A 9742-nucleotide genomic window follows, 5' to 3' on the forward strand; every position below is an offset into this window, starting at 1 on the left:
CCCCTTAATGAGACAGCCTGCCCTCTCCCTCTACTCTCTCTTTTCATGTCCTTTTCACCAGCTTCTAAACCCCTCCACCCTCTCATCTCCCCTCCAGGCAGGAGATGCCAACATAGTCCCAAGTGTCCACCTGATCCAAGAAGCTCACTTCTCACCAGCATCCCTCTCCAACCCATTGTCCAGTCCAATCTATGTCTGAAGAGTTGGCTTCGGGAATGGTTCCTGTCCTGGGTCAACAGAAGGTCTGGGGGCCGTGACCACCGGGGTCCTTCCAGTCTTAGACCATTAAGTCTGGTCTTTTTATAAGAATGTGGGGTCTGCATCCCACTGCTCTCCTGCTCCCTCAGGGGCTCTCTGTTGTGTTCCCTGTTAGGGCAGTCATCGATTGTAGCCGGGCACCATCTAGTTTTTCTGGTCTCAGGATGTTCTAGTCACTGGTTCATGTGGCCCTTTCTGTCTTTTCGGCTCGTAATCACCTTGTGTCCTTGGTGTTCTTCATTCTCCTTTGATCCAGGTGAGTTGAGACCAATTGATGCATCTTAGATGGCTGCTTGCTAGCGTTTAAGACCCCAGACGCCACTCTTCAAAGTGGGATGCAGAATGTTTCCTTAATAGATTTTATTATGCCAATTGACTTAGATGTCCCCTGAAATCATGGTCCCCAGACCCCTGCCCCTGCTACGCTTGCTTTCGAAGCATTCAGTTTATTCAGGAAACTTCTTTGCTTTTGGTTTAGTCCAATTGTGTTGACCTCCCCTGTACTGTGTGCTGTCTTTCCCTTCACCTAAAGTAGTTCTTATCTACTATCTAATTAGTGAATACCCCTTTCCCACCCTCCCCCCCTCGTAACCACAAAAGAATGTTTTCTTGTCAGTTTAAACTATTTCTCCAGTTCTTATAATAGTGGTCTTACACAATATTTGTCCTTTTGCAACTGACTAATTTCACTCAGCATAATGCCTTCCAGGTTCCTCCATGTTATGAAATGTTTCACAGATTCCTAACTGTTCTTTATCAATGCGTAGTATTCCATTGTGTGAATATACCATAATTTATTTATCCATTCCTCCACTGATGGGCACCTTGGTTGCTCCCATGTTTTTGCTATTGCAAACAGTGCTGCAACACACATGGGTGTGCATATATCTGTTCGTATAAAGGTTCTTATTTCTCTAGGATACATTCCAAGGAGTGGGATTGCTGGATGGTATGGTAGTTCTATTTCTAGCTTTTTAAGGAAGTGCCAAATCGATTGCCAAAGTGGTTGTACCATTTTACATTCCCACCAGCAGTGTAGAAGTGTTCCAATCTCTCCATAGCCTCTCCAACATTTATTATTTTGTGTTTTTTGGATTAATGCCAGCCTTGTTGGAGTGAGATGAAATCTCATTATAGTTTTGATTTGCATTTCTCTAATGGCTAATGATCGTGAGCATTTCCTCATGTATCTGTTAGCTACCTGAATGTCTTCTTTAGTGAAGTGTCTATTCATATCTTTTGCCATTTTTTAAATTGGGTTATTTGTCTTTTTGTAGTTGAGTTTTTGCAGTATTATGTAGATTTTAGAGATCAGGCGCTGATCAGAAATGTCATAGCTAAAAACTTTCTCCCAGTCTGTAGGTAGTCTTTTTACTCTTTTGGTGAAGTCTTTGGATGAGCATAAGGGTTTGATTTTTAGGAGCTCCCAGTTATCTAGTTTTTCTTCTACATTCTCTATAATATTTTCTATACTGTTTATGCCATGTATTAGGGCTCCTAACGTTGTCCCTATTTTACCTTCCATGATCTTTATCATTTTAGATTTTATATTTAGGTCTTTGATCCATTTTGAGTTAGTTTATGTGCATGGAGTGAGGTATGGGTCTTGTTTCATTTTTTTGCAGATGGATATCCAGTTATGCCAGCACCATTTGTTAAAAAGACTGTCTTTTCCCCGTTTAGCTGTTTTGGGGCCTTTGTCAAATATCAGCTGCTCATATGTGGATGGATTTATGTCTGGATTCTCAATTCTGTTCCATTGGTCCATGTATCTGTTGTTGTACCAGTACTAGGCTGTTTTGACTACTGTGGCGGTATAATAGGTTCTAAAATCAGGTAACGTAATGCCTCCTACCTTGTTCTTCTTTTTCAGTAATGCCTTATTTATCCAGGGCCTCTTTCCCTTCCGTATGAAATTGGTGATTTGTTTCTCCACCTCATTAAAAAATGTTGTTGGAATTTGGATCGGAATTGCATTAAATCTATAGATTGCTTTTGGTAGGATAGATATTTTTATAATGTTAAGTCTTCCTATCCATGAGGAAGGTATGTTTTTCCATTTGTGTAGGTCTCTTTTCGTTTCTTGCTTGGCTGTAATCTTTATGGAAGCAGTTTGCCAGGCCTTTCTTCTGCAGAGCTGCTGAGTGTATTAGAACCAATCACAAACCACTTTTGCCATTCACCACCCTTAGGCCAGTCTTTTTTCCTAAGGGGATACATCTCTACTCTTACTGAAAGGCAATAGGAAAATAGGATTCAATACAGAGGAGAATGCTTTACAAATCATCCATGGGATACAATTCTCCTTAGAATCATAGAGAAACACCTGAACTATCGCAGGGAAAAAAAAAGTTCAGGGCAATTGGTCCCTGACATATCTATCCTACTCACCCCAACTTGTCCACAAACCCTAAAGAATAAACGAAATGATGTAAAATTACCATATGACATGAGAAAATTATGGAAGTGGCACTTTCCCTGGTACTCCCTGACAACATCACTAAAAGTGCCACAGAGAAAAGCTGACCCCAAGATCCTCAGGGATGAACCCCCTTTCTCATGGGGGTTCAGAGACCCACAGTCTTGCAGCCATGAAACCGTTGCTCTGATTTGGATCATTCCCAGCACGGACGGACGTGTGTGAGGAGGTCAGTGGGCAGGGCATGGGTGGTGACGGTGAGGCTTTCTCGGCAAACTTGCAGCAGCATCATTGAGTCCTGCTAACCGCAGCGTCCCCAGAAAAGATGGGGGGTAGTTGTGGGGCCTCTCAGCAGAACATCCCTTTCTCAGGCTGTAGATGGCCGTTTAGTGAACCCCCATCCATGCTTTGTGTTCCTCCCCTGAGCATGAAAGCTGAGGGGAGACAGTGGGGGGACCTCACCACATGTGGGTGCTGCCCAAGTGCAGCCAGGAAGCCGGGTACCCAGGGCTGAGAAATAGGAAGTAGGTCTGCATGATTGTGGGGGACAATAGGAAGAAGAGCTCGACAGTTGGGGGAGCACGTGCATTGAGCATCTACTGTTCGTCGGGTGCTTTTGAATTCACACAACTGGGAGTTTAGAAAGTGCAAGGTCCATGAGGCCAACAGGCTGAATAGGAATGAGAAGCATGGTGGAGGGGTAGCAGGGAAGGACTGATGGAGGGGAGGACAGAGTAGGCCTGGCTCCTCTTTCCAGGACCCTAGGTGAGACCAGCATGCAGGGCCTGACCCTGCTGGATCTGGCCTGGCCTGACTCTGTGCTTGTTTTCTGGGGACTCCCCATACCACCCTCCTGCCCATCTCCAGGGAAGGTAGCCCAGCCCAGCTGGACCCACCAGGGGACAAGAGAGCAGCCTGGGTCCCAGTGTGACTCACGGTTCCCAGGCCCCAGCCCACACCAGCTGGTTATGAAGGTCATAACATGCTCATCTCCTTGGTCCTGGGTGTGGCTGTAGTCAAGAGGGAGAGGAAGAGGAAGCTGCAGGCAGGCCAGGGGATGGGTAGCAAGACCAGCCAGAGGCCTGGGAGCCCCCACTGTACCCCCAGAGCACACACGAAACCTTCTGCCCACAAAGCTGCACCTCCTCCAGGAAGGCTCTGACCTCTCATCACAGGTGCCTGGGTCTGGAGGGAGGAGGACTCCCCAGTGTGCGGGGGCCTGTGGAGCTCAGCAGGGGAGTACCCAGCTGGGGCCTGCTCCTGGCTACACCTAGAGAGAGAAGGCCAACAGAGAAAGCCTTTCCCTGGAGCTGATACCCTGAATTTGGACTTCAAGCCTACTTTACTGTGAAGAAATAAATTTCTCTTTGTTAAAGCCATCCACTTGTGGTACTTTTGTTATAGCAGCACTAGATGACTAAGACAGGTGGTATCTCATTGCAGTTTTGATTTGCATCTCTCTAATTATTAATGATAGTGAGCATTTCTTCTTAAGTCTGTTAGCAGCCTGAATTTCTTAGTGAAGTGTTTGTTCATATCCTTTGCCCATTTTTTAATTGGATCGTCTTTTTATTGTTGAGATGTTGGAGTTCTTTTTTTTTAATAGAAATTTTAGTGATTAGGCCCCTGTCAGAAATGTCATATATATGTATGTATATATTTTATGTATATAGATATATGCTTCACTGGTTTACTGCTTTAGAGGACCCAGCTTAAGAGAACCCAGCTTAAGACATTTACCAACCATGATATCCTTCTCCAGAAACTGGTCCCTCCTGGCAACATGTCCAAAATACGTGAGACAGAGCCTTGCCGTCCTTACTTCTAAGAAGCATTCTGGTTGTACTTCTTCCAGTAGAGATTTGTTCGTTCTTCTTGCAGTCCATGGTATATTCAAATTCTTTGCCAACACCATAATTCAAATGTGTCAATTCTTCTTCAGTCTTCCTTGATCATTGTCCAGCTTTCACATGCATATGAGGTAATTGAAAATACCTTGGCTTGGGTTAGGCTCACCTTAGTCCTCAAAGTGACATCTTTGCTTTTTAACACTTTAAGGATGCTTTTTTTGCAGCAGATTTGCCTGATGCAACACAGCATTTGATTTTTTGACTGCTGTTTCCACGGGCATTGATTGTGGATTCAAGTATAATGAAATCCTCGACAACTTCTATCTTTCCTCTGTTGAACTAAACAAACCCATTTCCGTTGAGTTGACTCCAATTCATAGCAACCCTATGGGACAGGGTAGAACTGCCCTATAGTGTTTCCAAGGAGCTTGGTGGATTTGAACTGCTGGCCTTTTGGTTAGCAGCAGAACTCTTGATCACTATAGCCTCAGGTTTCTGTTTATCTAAATAGACAATAGATAAGTGGTAATTTTGGTTAAGGGTGAAACAGTACACAACACTGGGGAAGCCAGCACAACTGCTCCAAGGCAAGGTCATGGAAGCTCCATAGACATTTCCACACTCCCTGAGGGACCAAATTACTGGTCTGAGGGCTGTGGGGACCATGGTCTTGGGGAACATCTAGCTCAATTGGCATAACATAGTTTATAAACAAAATGTTCTATATTCTACTTTGGTGAGTAGTACCTGGGTTCTTAAAAGCTTCTGAGCAGCCATCGAAGATATTCCACTGGTCTTGCCCCATCTGGAGCAAGGGAGAATGAAGAAAACCAGAGACCAAAGGTAAAGACTAGTCCAAATGACTGATGGACCACAAATACTACAGCCTCCACCAGACTGAGTCCAGTACAACTAGATGGTGCCCAGCTACCAAAACCAACTGCTCCAACAGGGATCACAATAGAGGGTCCTGAACAGAGCTGGAGAAAAATGTAGAACAAAGACCTAACTCACACACACAAAAAAAGGACCAGATTTACTGATCTGACAGAGACTGGAGAATCCCTGAGAGTATGGACCCCAGACACCCTTGTAGTTCAGTAATGATGAAGTCACTCCTGAGGTTCACTCTTCAGCCAAAGATTAAGCAGGCCCATAAAACCAAACGGGACTAAAGGGGCATACCAGCCCAGGAGGAAGGACTAGAACGCAAAAGGGAATAAGAAAGCTGGTAATAGAGAACCCAAGGTTGAGAAGGGGAGAATGCTGATATGTCATGGGGTTCGTAACCAATGTCACAAAACAATATGTGTACTAATGGTTTAATGAGAAGCTAGTTTGTTCTGTAAACCTTTATCTAAAGTACAATAAAAAAAAACCCTTTTCTGCTTATCACGATGTTACTTATTGGTCCACTTGTTAGGATTTTTGTTTGAGGTATAACCCATACTAAAGGCTCTGGTCTTTGATCTTCATCAGTAGGTCTTTAAGTCCTCTTCATTTTCAGTGAGCAAGGCTGTGTCACCTGCGTACCACAGGGTGTTAATGAGTCTTCCTCCAGTCTTGATGCTGCATTCTTCTTCATATACTCTAGCTTCTCGAATTATTTGATCAGCATAATATCTTGTTACAGTTAATAATTCTTTATATTAAACTTTGTTGTTGTAGTTGTAGTTCAGGCGATTCCAACTCATGGCGACCCCACATGTGCACCGTAAAACTGTTCCATAGGATTTTTTTTAAAAAGTGCTTTAAGTGAAAGTTTACAAATCAAGTCAGTCTCTCACACAAAAACTTATATATACCTTGCTACATACTCCCAATTGCTCTCCCCAAATGAGACAGCCCACTCCCTCTCTCCACTCTCTATTTTCATATCCATTTCACCAGCTTCTAACCCCCTCCACCCTCTCATCTCCCCTCCAGGCAGGAGATGCCAACATAGTCTCAAGTGTCCACCTGATCCAAGAAGCTCACTTCTCACCAGCATCCCTCTCCAGCCCTTGTCCAGTCCAAACCTTGTTTGAAGAATTGGCTTTGGGAATGGTCCCTGTCCTGGGTCAACAGAAGGTCTGGGGGCCATGACCACCGGGGTCCTTCTAGTCTCAGTCAGACCATTAAGTCTGGTCTTTTTTATGAGAATTTGGGGTCTGCATCCCACTGCTCTCCTGCTCCCTCAGGGGTTCTCTGTTGTGTTCCCTGTCAGGGCAGTCATCGGTTGTAGCTGGGCACCATCTAGTTCTGGTCTCAGGATGATGTAGTCTCTGGCTTACGTGGCCCTTTCTGTCTCTTGGGCTCGTAATTACCTTGTGTTTTTGGTGTTCTTCATTCTCCTTTGGTCCGGTGGGTTGAGACCAATTGATGTATCTTAGATGGCCACTTGCTAGAGTTTAAGACCCCAGGCGCCACTCTCCAGAGTGGGGTGCAGAATGTCTTCTTAATAGATTTTATTATGCCAATTGACTTAGCTGTCCCCTGAAACCGTGGTCCCCAAACCCTCTCCCTGCTACACTGGTCTTCGAAGCATTCAGTTCATTCAGGAAACTCCTTTGCTTTTGGTTTAGTCCAGTTGTGCTGACCTCCCCTGTGTTGTGTGTTGTCTTTCCCTTCACCTGAAGTAGTTCTTATCCACTAACTAATTAGTGAATACCTCTCTCCCACCCTCCCTCCCTCCCCCCTCTAGTAACCATCAAAGAATATTTTCTTCTCTGTTTGAACCATCTCTCCAGTTCTTATAATAGTGGTCTTATACAATATTTGTCCTTTTGCAACTGACTAATTTCACTCAGCGTAATGCCTTCCAGGTTCCTCCATGTTATGAAATGTTTCACAGATTCATTACTGTTCTATAGCTATGTGTAGTATTCCATTATGGGAATATAGCATAATTTATTTATCTATCCATTGATGGACACCTTGATTGCTTCCATCTTTTTGCTACTGTAAACAGTGTTGCAATGAACATAGGCATGCATATATCTGTTTGTGTAAAGGCTCTTATTTCTCTAGGATACATTCCAAGGAGTGGGATTGCTGGATGGTATGGTAGTTCTATTTCTAGCTTTGATTTCCAAAGTGGTTGTACCATTTGACATTCCCACCAGCAGTGTAGAAGTGTTCCAATCTCTCCATAGCCTCTCCAACATTTATTATTTTGTGTTTTTTGGATTAATGCCAGCCTTGTTGGAGTGAAATGGAATCTCATTGTAGTTTTGATTTGCATTTCTCTAATGGCTAATGATTGTGAGCATTTCCTCATGTATCTGTTAGCTACCTGAATGTCTTCTTTAGTGAAGTGTCTATTCATATCTTTTGTCCATTTTTTAATAGGGCTACTAGTCTTTTTGTAGTTGAGTTTTTGCAGTATCATGCAGATTTTAGAGATCAGGTGCTGATCGGAAATGTCACAGGTAAAAACTTCTCAGTCTGTAGGCAATCTTTTAGCTCTTTGGATGAAGTCTTCGGATGAGCTTAGGTGTTTGATTTTTAGAAGCTCCCAGTTATCTAGTATTTCTTTTGCATTGTTAGTAATGCTTAGTATATTGTTTATGTCATATATTAGGGCTCCTAACGTTGGCCCTAATTTTTCTTCCATGATCTTTATCATTTTAGATTTTATATTTAGGTCTTTGATCCATTTTGAGCTCGTTTTTGTGCATGATGTGAGGTATGGGTCTTGTTTCATTTTTTGCAGATGGATATCCAGTTATGCCAGCACCATTTGTTAAAAAGACTGTCTTTTCCCCAATTTAACTGTTTTGGGGCCTTTGTCAAATATCAGCTGCTCATATGTGGATGGATTTATGTCTGGATTCTCAATTCTGTTCCATTGGTCCATGTATCTGTTGTTGTGCCAGTACTAGGCTGTTTTGACTACTGTGGCGGTATAATAGGTTCTAAGACCAGGTAGAGTAAGGCCTCCCACTTTGTTCTTCCTTTTCAGTAATGCTTTACTTATCCAGGGCCTCTTTCCCTTTCATATGAAGTTGGTGATTTGTTTCTCCATCTCATTAAAGAATGTTGTTGGAATTTGGATCGGAATTGCATTAAATTTGTAGATTGCTTTTGGTAGGATAGATATTTTTATAATGTTAAGTCTTCCTATCCATGAGCAAGGTATGTTTTTCCATTTATGTAGGTCTCTTTTGGTTTCTTGCAGAAGTGTTTTGTAGTTTTCTTTGTATAAGTCTTTTACATCTCTGGTAAGATTTATTCCTAAGTATTTTATCTCTTTGGGGGCTACTGTAAACGGTATTAATTTAGTGGTTTCTTCTTCGATGTTCTTGTTGGTGTAGAGGAATCCAACTGATTTTTTATGTTCATCTTGTATCCTGAAGCTCTGCTGAACTTCCTATTAGTTTCAATAGCTTCTTGGATTGCATTGGTAAGTCTGCCGCAAAGGACCTCTTTAAAGTGTTGAAGAGCAGAGATGTCACCCTGAAGACTAAGGTGCGCCTGACCCAAGCCATGGTATTTTCGATCACATCATACGCATGTGAAAGCTGGGCAATGAATAAGGAAGACTGAAGAAGAACTGACACCTTTGAATTGTGGTGTTGGTGAAGAATATTGAATATACCACAGACTGCCAAAAGAACAAACAAGTCTTTCTTAGAAAAAGTACAACTAGAATGCTCCTTAGAAGCAAGGATGGCGACACTGTGTCTTACACACTTTGGACACGTTGTCATGAGGGATCAGTCTCCGGGGAAGGACATTATGCTTGGCAAAGTACAGGGTCAGTGGAAAAGAGAAAGACCCTTAACGAGGTGGATTGACATAGTGGCTGCAACAATGAGCTCAAGCATAACAACAATTGTAAGGATGGCACAGGACTGGGCAGTGTTTCGTTCTGTTGCACATAGGATAGCTATAAGTCAGAACTGACTCCACGGGACCTAACAAAAACAACGAGTTTTCTTGAAGATTCTTTAGGGTTTTCTGTGTATAAGATCATGTCATCTGCAAATAGAGGTACTTCTACTTCTTCCTTGCCAATCTGGGTGCCCTTTTATCTAGCCGAATTACTCTGGCTATGACCTCCAGCACAATGTTGAATAAGAGTGGTGATAAAGGGCATCCTTGTCTGGTCCCCGATCACAAGCGGAATGCTTTCAAGTTCTCTCCATTTAGGATGATGTTGGCTATGGGCTTTTTGTAAATGCCCTTTATTATGTTGAGGAATTTTCCTTCTATTCCTATTTTGCTGAGAGTT

The sequence above is a fragment of the Elephas maximus genome, chromosome 19 (assembly GCF_024166365.1).
Source record: "Elephas maximus indicus isolate mEleMax1 chromosome 19, mEleMax1 primary haplotype, whole genome shotgun sequence".
NCBI lineage: Eukaryota > Metazoa > Chordata > Mammalia > Proboscidea > Elephantidae > Elephas > Elephas maximus.